Source organism: Gymnodraco acuticeps, unplaced genomic scaffold, assembly GCF_902827175.1.
Source record: "Gymnodraco acuticeps unplaced genomic scaffold, fGymAcu1.1, whole genome shotgun sequence".
In the NCBI taxonomy this organism is placed as follows: Eukaryota; Metazoa; Chordata; class Actinopteri; order Perciformes; family Bathydraconidae; genus Gymnodraco; species Gymnodraco acuticeps.
The window spans coordinates 142,310-160,000 of NW_022990441.1; the positions used below are offsets into that span (position 1 = coordinate 142,310).

Here is a 17,691-nt window from a genome sequence, read left to right on the forward strand (position 1 = left end):
GCTTATCTCAAGCCAGTTGAGTAGCACTTGAAATGTTTTTGCTCTATGAAGCCTGATGTACTTATATGATTCTGTTTTCTTCAAGTTTGTATTTTGTTGGTCGAACGCACTTATTGTAAGTCGCTTTGGATAAAAGTGTCAGCTAAATGCAATGTAATGTAATGTAATACCAATGATTTGCAGTTTCACCATGTCTTTTTTCCATTTCCCAAAATTAGATTATATTGCCTGCCTGTACTAAGATGGACAAGCTGGTGCAGCTAAGGCTACATGGGCAATGTTGCTACACTTCAGAATCAGAATTCAGTTACCTACAACTACAGCTCCCATGTGTTTTGACATCAATGGCTCATTGGATATGTTGCACCATGCAAAGGGATTTCTAAACTTAAATGTCCCATGTCATGGCCATTTCTACTGATCATAATTCCATTGTTGAGGTCTACTAGAATAGATTTACATTGTTCAATGTTTCAAAAGGACATTTGTTTCTCATACAGCGTCTCTGTATAGTATGTGTATTCACTCTGTCCTAAACGGCTTGTTGGAGCTCCTGCCCCCCCTCCATATGAGCCCACTGTGTTCTGATTGGTCAGCTCGCCCACTCTGTTCTGATGAGTCCACCACCGTTACAGCGGAACATCAGTGATTATGTGTTACAATGGCGTTAGAAACCAGAAAATGACACCAGTAATGACAAACAGATGAGAATGCTGCGTGGGGTCTGGGTGCCGTGTTGGCGGGACGTTGCGGGGCTCGCTGCTGTGAGGAGCGGACAGTGTGAGCTGTATTACTGGTGTCGTTTCCTGGTTGCTGCGTGGGGTCTGCGAAAAACTCAGCCTGAGCACCATGGACGCGGGAAGGGGGGGTGCTAAGGGGGCTGCAGCATCCCCATCTGCGAGGCTCCACTAGCACCCCCCCCCCCCAGCGCGTCACAGTTTCGCCGCTGAGAAAGTGTGTGTGAGGAGCTCCACGGATTGGTCCATTTGGACCAATTGGTCCATTTGGGTATGGTCACGTCACTGTACCCAGGAAGAACAAAATGGAAAAAGAAAAATCTCCAACGAGGCGTTCTGGGGCAGCATAGACAGGTATTTTCTGTGTTAGAGTTTTACTCGCTACAGGGTGTACTTTGAGGGTTTGTGACTTTGCAGACCGTTTACATGCAGAGAAAGCTACATAACACACAAGGGGACGGGTAATAACCGGAAAAGCATGACATGGGACCTTTAACTTTTATTCTGAATTATTTGGAAAAACTGTTGCTTATGAAATGCTGATCCTTGAGGCAAACAGACTACAGCAGTTGTTGTTCATGTCCAATACAACACCATCATACTGTACAGTTTCTGCATTTTTCACCCAAATGACTACATATTTTTTGACTGTCAGCACAATGTGTCATTAGTAAAACAATTACTGATGTCTTTTTACCAGAAATAAGCTCTAGTCATAGGTTTGATGGGAAATGTTACTTTGTAAGTCTGTGGGAGTGAAAGTTTCCACACCTAGACAATTCCCCTGAACTTTAACCAAAACACCTTTAATGCAGGTTATTTTCAAATTAAAGTAGGATCCATGTTCATTGTAGAGGTGACATCTCAAACAGTACAACTATATGGCTCTTTAATTTCCTTCATTATATATTTTTTTCTCTTTACTTTCAAACCAAATTCTGGTATTTTGGACACTAAATTGAAATTCTTAGAAACATCACATTGAGCCATTATCCTCTTTCTAGGGACACCACTGAGAATTATCAAGAAAAGCCCTTCTGTTTAGGCCTGGCTCTGAATGTGTTGTGCTTTTTTCTCTCTCAACCACAAATAGTGGATAACAGTTCATCATGTGCGCTAAATATTGGCTAAGGAGATAATACAAATCTTGTATGTATTTATTTTATTTGCTCGTTTGCTTGTGGCTAAACACCACTTACGCACTATAACAAATAGTTATGAATAATCTGAGAGGAAGGCCTTTTAAAGTATATTTTTCATGTTTCCTAATTCAATCTTCAACCTTTTTATGTTCTTTAACCATAGTCTCATGAAAATAAATCTGTATGGATAATATCCCACATAAAAATGCTTATAAAACTTCGGGATAATTAAATGAGCTGCATTGGCAGGTCATTACCATGCACCAGGAAGTGTCTCGTCTATTCATTTTTAATTCTATAAGGCACGTTTTTGAGCAGTGACTTTGGCCCAAGGCAGATGGATCCGGCCCTTTTGTGACAGCCCACAGAGTGCTGATAGATGGTTCCTGTCCGTGGCTGTAAATCGGCCTCTTGTTGGAGAGTTAACCCCTGTAACCCTGCTCGTCTGTAACAGCAGACTCCCCTCTCCCAGCCTTGGGCAGCTGATGGGCCTTTCCCAGAAGTCTCATGAGCAGGTGGTAAGGATCCAGTTGGGAAGCGGATGGGTGTGCTCGCCTCGGAAAATGGTCCCCATTGGTATATATGGCTGCGTGGGAGAGAATTTGGCTTTAGAAAAAAATAAAGTCGTCTCCCATCCATCCAACATCTGCATTGCCAGCTGACGGCAGCTTCCTGTGATTTATAGGAATGTCAGGACAGCAAAGCTTAACGGATGAAAAAACATATCTTAGCAGAGCATATCAGCACAGAGGTCAACTACGTAGGCTGGGCAAACTAATTGGCTAGCTGTTGAAGCTGCTGAATGTGTTCTTTGTGCTGTGTCTGTGTGCTTGTGTAGTCATTACTCAGGAGATATATCATGTAAAAGCTAAATCACGATAAAGTTTGCATACATACACACACACCCATACCCACAGCGCATTGGGGAGTACTTTCCCCCTTCTCCTGATCTTCTGCAGACACAGCTGTTTCTCCTCTGCTCCTGACTTGTGACTGGGACAAGTTTTATTAATGTGTTGAAACTAAGTAAGCACATAATATGGATTTCTGTAACCCTCTTCACAGACTGATTTATCTCCCTGCTCGCTGCGTTTGCATGTGGGTGGGTGTGCATGCATTCACTATATGTCTGAAGCGTGTTTCATATGCGAATACATTCCTTGTATGCACCAATGCAGTGTGGATTTGTTTCTGCATGGAATTATGTGAGCCTTCAGTGCTTCCTGAGAGGGATTAGTGAAATACCTCAACAAACATGCATTTGTTTGGCAAATAAATGAATGGAAGTAACATTTCCAGATCCCCAATCCTTACATCCTGTGTTTAGAGTAGCAGAGAGGCAGAGGTACAAGTGTCATACAGTTTGACCAGTGCCTGTAAATTATGTGATCGTTTCTGGGAAGTGTGAGTGGCCATTACAGTGTTGTTTCCATGATCCATGTTTTCGCATCGAGCCAAGATACTGATCATTTTTATAAAAGCTTGTAGGCTATAATTGACTGGTATTACCACTTGACAGACAACTTCTGGGAACCTCTCTAGCATGACTGTGTGTGTTTGCCTGCTTCTCCTTAGAACGTAATTCAACCATGGACTGTGCAGTACCACGGTGACACTATCGGAGGAGAATGTAGAGCTTGCACATGCATACAGAATATGCAGGTCCGCTGCAACTCTGACTACTTTTAAATCCAGACTAAAGACTTTTCTTTTTGCCGCTGCTTTTAATTGAACTATTCACATCTTAAACTGCACTGTAACTTTTATCCATGTATTTTTTGTTTTAATGTTTATTTTATTATCTTTTCTTTTTAATGACTGATTTTAAATGCCATTTTCTTAATGTCTTTCGTTTTTTTGTAAAGCACTTTGAATTGCCTTGTGTTGAAAGGTGCTATATAAATAAACTTGTCTTGCCTTGCCTTGCCTTGTACGTTTGTGCATGTGTTGTATTCAGATTGAACATTGATGTTTTTTAATTATGGCAACATGGAATGAGACATTAATAAGAATGTGTAAATGTGTGTGGATATTTTTCTGATATTAAGTGGAAATGTTCCAGCAATTGCTGCATTGAAATGGTCTGCAATCCAACATGCAGCTGAGAAAGAGAAAATGATTTACTGTACGTACAGACGAGAGGTGGGAGCCATGTTTTATCAACACAGTGAGAGATATCTAGAGAGGAAAAAGGGAGCGACTACTTGGATCTAAATAGACGGTATTGTGGAATCAGAGAGGTAAATAAAGTTAAGAAAATATTGATCAAATCTTAATAATGGGATTTAATTGAAAGAGTAATGATAACATTAACAAGTTCAAAAGTCAATCATTGTTTTTGTAGTTGTGTTCTCTGTAAGGGAGCTACTTTTCACCGCCAACACGCCATCATCCGTTTCTCCTTCAGTTTGTTATTCATAGACTCTGCGCTGACTTCCTTGGCACCTGTCTCTTCCCCGTCTTGTTGCTCCACTCCCTGAAATAGAACTCATGTCTCCAGAGGAAAAGTAAACACTGACCGTGCCGTGGGATTACAGACCAACACTCAAGAACACAAACACTCACACATACAATGTTATCTCTATACACACTGTTCATGTTCAATCACTCTTAAGTCCGTGGCCTAACTGTTGCCAATGTTTTGAATTATATCTTGCTTTGACAATGGTTGATATTGTGGTATGCTGTGCAATTCTAGGTAAAACGGTCTTCAAAATTCTAACTTGTTAGATAAACTGATTAAATCAACCCAATTAATGTTATACCCCATTGGACAAATCCTCTGAAGCATAGTGTTAAAGAAAAAGCTCTTAAATCTGCCCTTTCAGCTCAAGTCTTCCTTATCAGCCGCTATTGCAAAATTCAATTTGAGGATTTACTTGATCTACTTGGGCCTTAGTGGTTTAGTGCTATTGTGATGTGTTCCACCTAACAACCAAGACAAAAAAGAAGTGCGTTGTTATACAAGGGTCCAAGCAGCTAATGCAACTTAGTACAGAAGACGCATGGTCTCGAAGCAGAAGGCCATCTCTCAATAGGCCTGAAACAGCTGGTTTAATAAATGTTTGTTTGTTTGAATGCTACGCCCTTTTGAAGGGCACACTGCCAGGGTCTGCTCCAGCCATGGACAACAAGTGCTGTGGAGTTCAAGTCCAGCGTCTCCCAGTTTAGGTAATGTTCTCTGCAATACACTTGTGACAAACTAAAAAAGTACTTTACAAAGAAACATCTGAATCACCATGATGTAGGAGTATTTGTTTTTATCTAAAGTAGAATAACATAATGTTTTGTGCAGAAGGAGATCTGATCGCACAAAAATATGACTTATACAAAAGTGTAAGAAATAAGAAATTAACCATGTTGTTTTTCACATTTGACCCCTCTCAGGTCATGCCAGCCCAGACTGCAGAGCCTCACAGGAGCTGAGCTCCTGAGAGACAGCCTGCATGGTGTCCTGTGACTTAATCACTGACACTCACACTGTGTGCGTGTGTGCTCCAAAGAAAAATACTGTACAGTAGAAACATAAAACCGCACGAGAGAACCGTCCAAATATTTAAAGTGGGTGTTACAATCAAGTTTCCATGAAGGTGATTGTTTATGTTTACAAGATAACCTTTGTACTTACTATTTTAAATGTAAAATTCACTTAATATTTATGCGGGTGTGTGTACATGATACATTGTATTATTAAGCTGTTCAAAAGTAGACAAGGACTGTAGGGAGTGGATTTAATGCAAGTGTCAAAGTAAGACAATCTTCTTGCTGGCTCTTTAAAGCATTAGCAACTTTGGTATAACTTTTGTATTATCTTTATCAAAACTACATCGGCTCTGGAGAGTGTATACCTCATCATAGGCCAATACCACATTCCAGTCAGTTTTGAAGTTTGTGGACTTTGGTGTGTACAATCGCAATGTGGAAACAAATCTTGCACAGCAAAGAAGATGTTTGATACTTTATTGCTCAAAAACATCACTTTGATAGTGTAGTCTATTAGTGGGGGCATTTACTTGAGTTTTATCAGTTGAAAGTAATTTTCTCTGGTGTTTCCCACACCACATGAATGTAGCACTAATGCAACATTAAGTAGGTTCTTTAGCCCCATACCAGACTTTTCCAACAAGTTTGAAAAAATAAAACAGTAATTCATCCAGACAGTATTTTTTCTTGTACTGCTGAAGGACAAAACACTGCCTTTTTGGCAGAACATTTGGATCATTTCTCTATTAACTATGCAAACACTGAACAAACACTTCCTAACAGGCAACAGGTCACAACACAGACGCACAAACGGTTTGATAGTTGGGTTGTGTATTGGACTCAGCCCCTGGCCTCAGGTTACGCCAATTCCTGTTTTCTTGCCGCTCATTCATACAGTCTCAACAAAAATAACCTAAAAACAATGCATATGCATTGCACTCACAAACTCTAAAAATATCCCAGTACTTTGTACCTTAGAGTGTTATTTCAGTTGAATTCTGACTTCTTTTTAAAAAAAATGATTACACTTGACTAAAATAAAATGAAATAGCTTTTAAATACTTGATGTTAACAAGAGCTTTTCAGAGCGTGTGACGTTTGTTTGTGGTGATTATGCCTATCTGAGCGTATAATGCCTGTGTGTACAGTTTCAACTCATGTGGGTGTTAAGTTTTGATACCCAATGTGGGTTTACAGTCATATGTCATTCAGCATATGGTGTGTGTGAGGGTGAGTGCATGCTGGGAAAGGGCTTTATACAAATGGCTCATTCAAGTTTGCTGCAGCAGTGGGCGCCCGCCGTAGCATTCTCACCATACCAGGTCCATCGGCCCATTTGTGGTTTGACTTCTGTGTGTGTGTGTGTCCATGTGTCCCATCTTTTTCTCACCACTACCAGATTTACAACTGACAGTGGCTAAAAGACGTAATCTTCATTTCCACTGAGCCCTTCTATACACACACATTCACACACAGCCTAGAAGACAAATGGACCTTGCTGACACACAGACAGAGATGTGGACAAGCTGCTTTTCCGTTTGAATGCACAGCCAAGCCGCAAGCCACAATTACACTTGTCCCTGTCTGTCTGACTGAAGCTGACAGGGACTGAGATAAAGCTCTCAGGGCTGTGAGCTGCAGAATAATGATGTTAGGCGGCAACGGTGTGACACTATTGTGTTGTATTTGCACGTTATTCTTATTAACTCATTGTATGGTTACACTTTTATCAAAATGTGTTATTATGACTAACTGCTTCAGAGAAGTTGTGTATTCTGCCTCTGGTGCTTATCCCATCACTTTTTTGATACAGGATAGTTCTTTATAGACCAAAGTATTACAGTTACACTTTTATCATCACACCCTTCTGACATTTTCCCATTTTCCCATGCACAACATAGTGAGGAGGCTTGGTGGAATGTGTTACGAGGTATTTTTCATGGACATGGTTTATAGCGCTGTTGACTCCTACTGGCATTTCCTGCGATTGATTGCAAACATCTTGTCTTTTTACTGGAACATAACACAGGTGAAAAGGAATTTTAGATTGAAATTTCCAGAACTAATTAAAACAATTTATGTCTGAAGTGGAAAGAGGTGAAGTATATGAGCAAATAGGGTCCAATAATTCATGCTGGATTAAGAAGATAGTGTCTGGATCTGGAAAAAGTATTTAGTATTTCTTCCCTTAACGGTCAACTATCGACTTGAACATACTTTTCCATTTTAGGTAGGAGCATATCTGTTCTGAAAAATATGCGCTCTGACGTCCCAAAGGAGGCGGAGGAGGAGAACATGATGTTAACTTGAGGGAACAAGTTATTATGATGAAGATGCGTACATGGCAAGATGTGAACTAGCTTATTTCTACAATGAACAGATATAGTTTCAACTTGATAACTGTAATTACCACAATCTAGGCCAATGGAAACATTTGGAAGTATGAATAATAAACATTTACAGATTAAAGTTGTGTAAAAGCATTGTGTCATGTAAGTCAAAGTAGTGAACAGCCAGGGGTACGGAACAATCTAAAAAAGATGGAGGGGGATGGTTGATGGGAGAAGAATATTCTCCCATCAACCATCTTTTTAAAGATTTTTCCTATTGCTTCTTTTCTCAGGGTGTGTGATCCTTGACCCCGATGAGGTCACTAGTGGCAAGTAGTCATCTTGTTTCCTGGCTGCTGTCAAAAGCCCCTCAGAATTTATGTATTTCCACATCCCTCCGTTTCCTTCCATGTGGAAAAAAGGTTTTCTATGCAAATTTCAAATCTATGTTCAATTCAGGATGTAAAGTTTTCAGTTTTAAAACTCTCAGAAGAGAGTCAAGGATGAATCTCAGTGTGTGTGCATATGTGTGTTTCCGTATGTTGCTGTGTGTTAAAACGTCCAGAGGGACTTTTGGCCACAGATGTAAAAGTCATTTTCTCTGCTGTTTCTCCCCTCACAAAGTATTGCCTCCTTCTTCAACGTTCCTCGATCAATCACTCTCCTTCTTTTTCTCCCAATTTTACCCTACTTTTGTTTCTTCATGCTTTTCTTAGCATCATTTACATTTTCAACTCTCACATTTCTATTCCCACCCCAACCATTTGCTTATTTCTCACTATTCTCATATTATTCCCATTCTTCCTTTTCCTCCATTCTTTCTTCCCCCATGGTCTACTCTTTTCCTCCATCTCTGTTTTTCCTCTTTCTTCTCCGCTCTCTAAGGCCTAGTAGAAGTGTATGTACCTGGCAGAGATTTTTATTGCCCTGTCAGGGGGTTGGGGACGACTAATTTCACCCATAAAAGCAGCTCGGAACAAGAAAAAGGGGGCGGCAGATGGGGATTGGGGGCACATTTATTGGAAGAGTTTGTTTTTTTAAGCTGTGAACAGCTATTATTTCCCCTCTCCTCTTTCTCTTTTCTTTCCATCCTGGCAGCGGAGTGTAGTTTTGGCTTTGATAGGTGCAAGTGAACACACTTACACTTCTGCACACACAAATACATTGGCACACGCTAATGCATTAATACTGTGCAATTACTAAGGTACGGGAACACATACGGGATGCAAAGACTTGGTTATGTTTGCACACACACACACACACTCTTTGAATGCGGTGGTGGTTGTGGGCTGTGTTTGTTTGTCTAACTGAGTGCTACCACAGACCACAGTGTATTTAGCAAGGCTGCAGCCATTTTGTCTGACTGCAATTTGGCAAACGGCCTGCTTTTCCCAACTCAACACAAGGAGATGTATGTGTGTGTCTGTGCGCATGAGTGTGTTCCTTTTGACTGGTTCCCATAACTTAGACCAGCCATAAGCTCCGCTTCCAAAGGAACTCCACACCCAAAAAACAAGCTGATTAAATGGAACAACATATTGTAAATTGTATGAATGTATCCTAAACGCCATGTCTTGATTTATACACATGTCTGTTTAGTCCCATAAATCTGTCTCTTTTCAAAGCTGCTACTGCTGCCTGATAATCTTTTCGTTCTGTTTCTGCTACACATCCAGCTACAGGCTACTTTTTTTACACAAACTAACACACCAGTAACTTTGTTTCTAAAACGTATATAGAGACAATACATTTTACAATTCTTCTCAGACATACAGTACACTCTTAAAACTACTGGGTTAAAAAATAACCCAATCATAACCCAGCTGCTGAGTCACTATAGGACAGAACACACGCTGGGTTGTCTTAACCCATATGCTGGGCTGGATCATTTTAACCCATGTGCGGGGTTGTTTATTTGACCCAAGAGAGTGATTGAAATTAACTATATTGTTGGGCTAAATAGAATATAATAATAATGTATAATAGTGTAATGAATTATCTCCAAACACACCGTATATATATATATATAAAAATGCATTTATTGATAATTTGAACAGCTTTGGCAAATCGCCAACATTCCATTTCCACTATAAAAGAACAATGCATTTTAGCACAATACAAATTCAATATATTTAACTCTTAAATAAATAAAAACAGTGCTAGGGCCTTGAGAAATATCTGCATTATAATATATATTAAAAAAACACCATGCGTGTCATGATGGCACATAACAGCTCGCGGCCGCAGATTACTCCGGGTCCCAGACGCCCCCATACCCCAAAAATATTTTTATTGCAGATCTACATGAATCACACAAACGACCTATTTTGGATTCAAAACGGCGAATTTCGCCGAAAGGTGAGTGATTTTCATGCCTGATATATATATATATATATATTAGCTGTACACTTTACGAATATAATAGTTTTTTTATGGACAACTTTACCATTCAATCTCATCCAACTGATTTTGCTGCCGTCACTGCTCGGCTCTTGGCAGTTCAGGCATTTATCAAACCTGGCAACTCCGGGTTTCCTGGCAGCTGTCAATCAAAGTCCAGTGGCTCCGCCCCAAAATGCCAGAAACTTTTCACGCGCGCGTAGACAGACTCCGCGAGGCTGACACTCCCGCGAGCAAGCAAGAGGGCTGTCTCTCTCGCGAGGGAGCGCAGAGCCGCTCGCGGGCGCAGAGCCGCTCGCGGGGGTTTAATCTGCGCGCGAGGGTTATTTTATGCGCGTGTAAAAGCACATTTTCCGCTCGTGAGTAGCTTGTTTTACGCGCGAGAATATTGACCCAAATCTGACTCCATACCAAGTCTTTTGGGTAGCTCAGATGCAGGGCAAAGGTCAGTGCAAAAAGCAGGATGAATGCGTCAGCCAGTGTGGGGAGTTCCATAACTCCCAAATTGCCTTGCCTCTCTCAGAAATGTGTTTTCTGAAAAATACATCAGTGACATATCACATCAAATAACCGTATGTTTTGTGCATAATGTGAGTTTAAGGAAACGCCTATTAGCATTGCACAACATAATGTTACAGCACCAGAAACGTCAGCCTCCAAAATAACCAATCAGTTGACATAAATGCTTTCAACAAAAAAAAAAACCTACCCTTAACCCTAATCCTACCCCTCACACCAGATACTGACTGGTTTTCGGACCCCCCCCAGACCCCCCCAATAAAGCAAAACTGCACGTTTCAGAGTGGCCTTTTATTGTGGCCAGCCTAAGGCACACCTGTGCAATAATCATGCTGTCTAATCAGCATCTTGATATGCCACACCTGTGAGGTGGGATGGATTATCTCGGCAAAGGAGAAGTGCTCACTATCACAGATTTTTTCAGATTTTTGAACAATATTTGAGAGAAATGGTTATTTTGTGTGTATATAGAAAATGTTTTAGATCTTTGAGTTCATCTCATGAAAAATGGGAGCAAAAACAAAAGTGTTGCGTTTATATTTTTGTTCAGTGTAGAACCTGAATGGGATGTGAGAAAACAAGAGATAATGTTTGATTAACAACACCTGAGTGACAGAATCAAGCTTTAATGACACCAGGACAGTTCATACTTTTTCAAACTAAATCTATCATTTATTATAATTTTTTCACTATAAAAATTAAAATAATTGTCTACCTGCGCTAGAGCTCCTGAAACAATGTAACAAGATAAACTATATTTGTGGATGATCTGTCACATACATTCAAAACGGTTATTATGCTGACTTACATGCCACAGCCTCGGAAACGTGGAGTCATCTTCATGCAGATATGCAGGCAGAGCACGGAGGACAGCAGCATGGAGGACATGGACGTCACCTTGCTCCTTGAGTGTGAGAACATATATTTGTTTTACTTTGGATGCTAAACAGTATAACCACACAACAATTGATATCACAAGAAAGGGCTCTTCCATGACTGAAGAGATTAACATTTTGACAAAGATAATCCACTCTAGTATGAGAATAAAACACCAAGAGGCATAACCGACTCACCTGGAGGTCATAGGAGGCGAATAGCTGATCCAGAAGTTCAGTTTCCTTTCCTTGCCGCCTTCTTCCTGAACAGGCTCTGAAGATGGAGGACATGTCTATCCAACTCCGCATAGAAGTGGTTCTTCAGGTTGAGGTTTGTTATCCTGTGAAACTCTGCCAAAATATAAAATGACTATTTAATTCACAGTACAATGTATATGTGGACTGAAGGCAGCAGAGATAAACCGAAACATAACATGCTAAATCTGAGTAAACATGTCAAAGGGATACAAAATAATTATATAGTTGTAATAAATAAAATATTTTCACCTGTGACTCCATTTTCAAGGCAGGCCAGCGTTCCAGGATCTCTCCAACAGGCAGCTCATCATTGATGATCTCATTGCGCCGCAGGGCAAAGGTAGTCTGCATTAACTTTTAAATCAAGGGAATAATAATGTTATAATGTTCAAGTAACTCTGCCCTTGTATCAAAGACAGCAGCACAAAGTTTGCATCTCCAAGCCATTGGAAAACGTAACAATATTCACAGGCACCCTACAGACAGCGACGTGCGTTGACGCTTGCCTGCGGGCATGTCTGAAGCTAGACCAACAACCAATCACATGAAAGCTTTGCTCCCACAATGCAGTTCGGCTAAGCGTGACGTCACCCCATTCAAAGTGAATGGGCAGAAGCGTCAACGCACGCCGCCATGTGTAGGGGCCGTAACATCACTCCATTCACTTTGAATGGAGTGACTTCACGCTTTGCCAAACTGCATTGTGACAATCAAATCATATGCCAGTACAAGCTCTAGCCAATCAAACCGCGTGCCCGGGCGGGATATTCATGTAATTGGTTGTTGGTCGAGCTTCAGACAAGCCCGCCGCCGTGTGTGTAGGGGCCGTAACCATACCACAGTTGCGCCGCTGCGAGGCTCCACTCGCATCCCCCCCCAGCTTGTCACAGTTTCTCCACTGTGAGGCTTACCAGATTGAAGAAGCTATATCTGCCAGTTGCGTCAGTTTCCTTAAGGCGAGACACGGCAGGCAAAAACATCGTTTTTCAAGTACTGGTCAATTTTGAGATTTTGTGCTATTTTGATTCCATAACATGTTTTCTTTCAGGCTTTTGGAAGGAAAACGTACAAAATACACATTTAAGTGTTTATTTTACTATAGTTTGTCTATTTTCGTCTGTAGATTTCTCCTAAATTCACCAAAAGTTAGCATTCTAACGTAACATAAAGTACCGCGACCGCTGTGTGCACCATGTCAACAGAGGTATCGCTGGAAAGCTGTGTCTCTCCTGCACAATCTCATCGGATCCAAATATGGTCATTTCCTTTGTATCAGCAACCAATCGTGAAAGCACAAAGGGGTCTTAAACCAAGAAACAAAATCTCATTGGCTGGTGTCAATTTCTGACAACGTGATTCGTTCAGATGCGTCACGTGGTGTGCTAAAACACTTCCTGGTTAGCTTTCAGCTAGAAATTGAAATCTCAAAATGCCAAAAGAACGGCGAAAAAAACGTTCACAGAGAAGACGACAACAATTGTCACTTGCACGAAGCAAGGTTATAAAAAAAAAATGACCCTGAACATGAAATACCTTCACGGAGTGCGTCGATGCGCAAGCTGTCATCCAAAGAACAGAGGGTTTAGCTGGCGATTTAGCTGCAATCTTTAAAGGTTGTTTTCTCAAAATGAGTTTTTTCTCCTACTCTGAGTTCGAAATTTCAACTTCAGTAGCACGCACATACACCAAACCTGCCAGTTTTATTCCTATCAATATTATGAAGGCTTTTACAGAAGGGTTTGTTCATATATAATTCATAGCCTGAATTATACAACATTGTATACCTAAAAACATGGCGAAAATGGATATTTTAAGGCTGTTGACAGTATTTTCTGATTTATGGAGTGATAAAAAGAGATATCCAATATCCCTTCTGTAAAAGCCTTAGATACTAATATGACTACAAAATGAAACAAGAATTTTGAATCTGGCTATATCCAAAGTTCAGATTTCGATTCCTGATATGTGTTAAAATATGTGCATATTTAATGAGATAATGGATAATTTGCATATTTAAACATGCTATTTCAGAAACTTGTAATACAAAAGACAATTGCCTTATTGTAAGTAATTAACTGGAGAAATTTCTAGCTGATACCTTTAAGTTAAACAAATTACCCTATTCACCTGGGGTGTCTCGCCTTAAGGCAGGGGTGCCCAACCTTTTTTGAACCGAGAGCTACTTTTAAAGTTGCCAGTCTGCCGAGATCTACCAGTCCAAATAGAGAGGCGTAGCCATTACTGACAGCCTACTACCAGGTAAATACACACTTCTACTTGTATAAAACTGACCTTTGTACAATTAATACTTCATAAAATACTGCAGATCCTTTATCTTACCTCTTTCTAATCTACACACATACAAGTATTTAACTGAAGTTACACAACAGTGTTGTTGATACAGAGTTTATTCACACGTCACACTACAGTGGATAATGTTTTCAAGAAACATTGAACAGTGCTGCCACATATGACACAGGAAAAAAAGAAAAGACTCTGAACCCTTTCTTTGCCATTATATAAAAATAGTGTTGCTACAAAAGTATAAATTAGGCTTACTAATAAGACAACTCAGATCTGAAGCTACACAGGAATCTGCTGCAACAGTGCAATATAAAAGACAAAATTAATAGAATCAAACCCTTTTTTTGTTGCATTTTAGTAGATTATAAAAAGAAATGCCTTTAAAATAGGATGCAAGCAACACTAGTTTCTTAACCTGAATTGATAATAGACTATAATCAATTTAAGTTTGCATTATTATACCATTTTGTACAATAATTATAATGAAACGGTATCTAACTTGAGTTTATATCATATCAAAAACCTGTTGAAATGCTACTGTTATTTTCATTACGCATCGGCAGCCTCCAGGAATGCTTCTTTCACAACTTCGCCGTCTTTGAAAGACTTCATGTGTTTCGCAAGAACGTGACTTGACACGATAAGATGCTATGGTAGCAGCCTTGCTCTTGTTGTTGAGCCTGGTGAAAATGGACTGCTGTGCATTTAGCTGTGCTCTCAGGCCCCTCCCCTTTTGGGAGCGTAGGGCAGAATTAGGAGGGAATTCCGTCTCGTAGCGTTTGTGCACTGTTTTGAAATGCCGCTCCTAAATTACCCTTCTTCGATAAAGCCACGCTCGCATTGCAGATGAGACAGATGGACTTTGAATTGGAATAGATACAAAAATAATCATCCTCCCACTCGGAGTGAAAATTATATATTTTTGCTTCTGCCATAATTGCGGTCTTGTGTGTGTGCGGACTGTCACTCCTGGTGTTGACACGGACAACGTCAGCGAACTATTGCACTGCCCACCAGCCACGCCCCGACACATGGGGTCACGCCGGCCAATCACAAAGCTTTGATGCGTACAAGTGCATTATTCTGGCACAGGAAGATTATGTTTTAGGACATTAACGATAAAACAGAATATTGTTGTTCTATTTTTAGACACATCTCGCGATCGACTGGGAATCTCCGCGCGATCGACCGGTCGATCGCGATCGACTGGTTGGGCACCCCCGCACTAGACTATTAATCTGTTAAATCCGGCAGCCCCCGGTACCGAGGGCTTCTTGTTCACGAAACTTAAGTCTCAGGGGCTTCTTAACATTTAAAAACCTATTAATGTGTCATACCCACTTAACGAAACTCAGCTAACTGAAGATACGAACCATTTTTACCGAAACAAAACACAAGTCTCACTATTAAATTAGTCTAAATTAGCGCACAGAACTCACGGTAGAAATACTTTATTATAGGCTACTTATCGTAACTGCGCATACAAGATATCAGATTAAAACTGAGATTCCACAGATTCTAGAAGTATTAGTATCATCACTGCACGATCATTACCTTTGCTGAGTTACATGTATTTGAAAACGCTGGGGGGTATAAATTACCTTGTAAAATGAATAGTCTCGTGTTTCAAGTTAGCTTGCTTTTACAAACATGCAGAACGCACGGTTATGGTACATTGTAGTGGATCAAATTAATCCTCTATGCCTCTAAATTAATAAAACATGCCCAGAAATGCGGTAAAAAAGAAGAAAGAAAACGCGCCGCCTGCCGCCATTTTAGGTTCGACTTTTCCAGAAAACTTTTGCAACACAAACGTTCCACTTTGAGATATAACTTAAAACAATATAAAAATACTGTCTTACACGTAAGTTAAATCATTTCTCAAGTGAGGGAGATATTAAATGTAGGCTAGCTAACAAGAGCTCAAATCAAACTAACACACCATGCGACACAAAGTGCATTAGATGCAGAAATTAATAACACATCATTTAAATACTGTGCAAAGGCAAGCCGTAACTCACCAGAGTAGTGCGGCCAAAAAAAAGGATCACGATTCCGGCACGGTGGGCAAAGTATTCTTAAAAGTCTGAGCGACTTCAACAGAGGCAAGGGGCTAATGGCGGACTCTGGTGAAGGCATGGGCGATAGAACGTCTAGGCACGTCGGGGGCGGAGCACATACGTGATGACGTCAGACCAGCGTCAGACAGATTCAGTACAAATGTTTGAGTACTATTACCAATATGACCCTAAGTGGTTGAACACTGTATACACAATATTAAAAATCAGTTCATAGTCATCAGAAAATTAGCGGTGAATTAACTTTTTTAAATGTTTGAGTTAAAACAACTCATTTCCTTTCAGAAGCCTGTAATGTTCGGTCTTACACAGTGTGCAAGAACACTGGTGATTCTGTGAAATCACTGGCTGATTAGTGGTTTTGCAAAATCACTGTTGTGGTTGTAGTGGTTTTTCAAAATCACTTAGTTACTAGTGATTCAACAAGTTACAGAATTGTATAATTATATAAATATAGGTAAAATATAGGTTACATACCTTGTGTTGTGAGAAATGACAAAAAGATGGTTCCAGAATGATTCAGAAGTGGGAAAATGAATAAAGCAACCTCTGGGTTAAAAATAACCCAGGCAGGTGTTCAACTGCAATTGAAGCCCTAATAAGTACCCCTTTGACCCAGCATGAATAACCCACCAGTGTGTTTACAGTACCCAAATAACCCATAATTATGACCCAGACAAATCAACCCAGCAATGTGTTTATAGAAATAACCCAGCATTTTTTAGAGTGTATAGTATTCTAATCATTGGTGTCGCCTAACCTGGGTATAGCGTTGTAAAGCATCCAAAGTGCTCAAATTATGTTATTGATTTTATTTCAAGTTGCTTGATGAGCTAGATCTTTAGTCTAACTACAAGGGGAGGCATCTCTGTGTATCAGTGTGCATCTCCTTTGCATTAATTGGCCATTGCATCTTAAATCAGATAGGTAGGTTTTTTCCTTCCTATAATGTTACCCCCGGCAAAATATCTCCTCTAATTAAATCCAAGCATTACAACTGCGGCTGACTTGAATGATTCGTTGGAAATTATTACATGCACTATGTTTATTGCACTGGTGTTTTTAATTGCTATCGTAGCCAGAATTGGGTGTGATTTCCCTTTTAACTGAACTGTATTGGACCAGTTTTAAGGAAGCTGCAAGTAGCAATGGCGGAAATGTTCCTGAAACTACTGATTCCGTTGTATTTCTTAGGATGGCAATTAATCAAGGTATTTATCCTGTTATTCACAGATGAGTTGTATTTTTCTGCTAGGATGATAAACAATCAAATAGTATGTAGAAGATTAGGAGGATATACATAATTCTGTGACAGATATACTCAAATCCCAACAGCATATCATCCTCCAATTTTATGACATCACTATTAGTAACACAAGATATTGTTAGAGCCAAAGAGTCTGGTAAGCATCAAGCTGAAGTCCACAAAAAGTCACAGTACTAGACAACTTCTATTGAAAATCCTTTTGAAATATTTTTAAAAGATGAAAACATTTAAAAATAACTTTTTGTTGTTGTTGTTCATCAGTCTAAAGAATCTGTGTGTCTTAAATGATAAAACATGT

General features: G+C 40.0%; 1 long non-coding RNA gene across 2 annotated transcripts; it reads right to left on the bottom strand.

Moving 5' to 3' along the window:
- Positions 1 to 11,404: 11,404 nt before the first annotated feature.
- LOC117552273 lies at positions 11,405 to 16,256 on the bottom strand. Of its 2 annotated transcripts, none has more exons than XR_004569916.1 (3): positions 11,994 to 12,215; positions 11,685 to 11,837; positions 11,405 to 11,515 (listed from the first exon to the last, which is right to left on the bottom strand). It is a non-coding gene; the product is annotated as an uncharacterized LOC117552273 (long non-coding RNA). The 2 variants fall into 2 exon arrangements; XR_004569915.1 differs by lacking the exon at positions 11,405 to 11,515 and adding an exon at positions 16,070 to 16,256 and having other exon boundaries at positions 11,539 to 11,837; positions 11,994 to 12,098.
- Between the last annotated feature and the right edge of the window lie 1,435 nt (positions 16,257 to 17,691).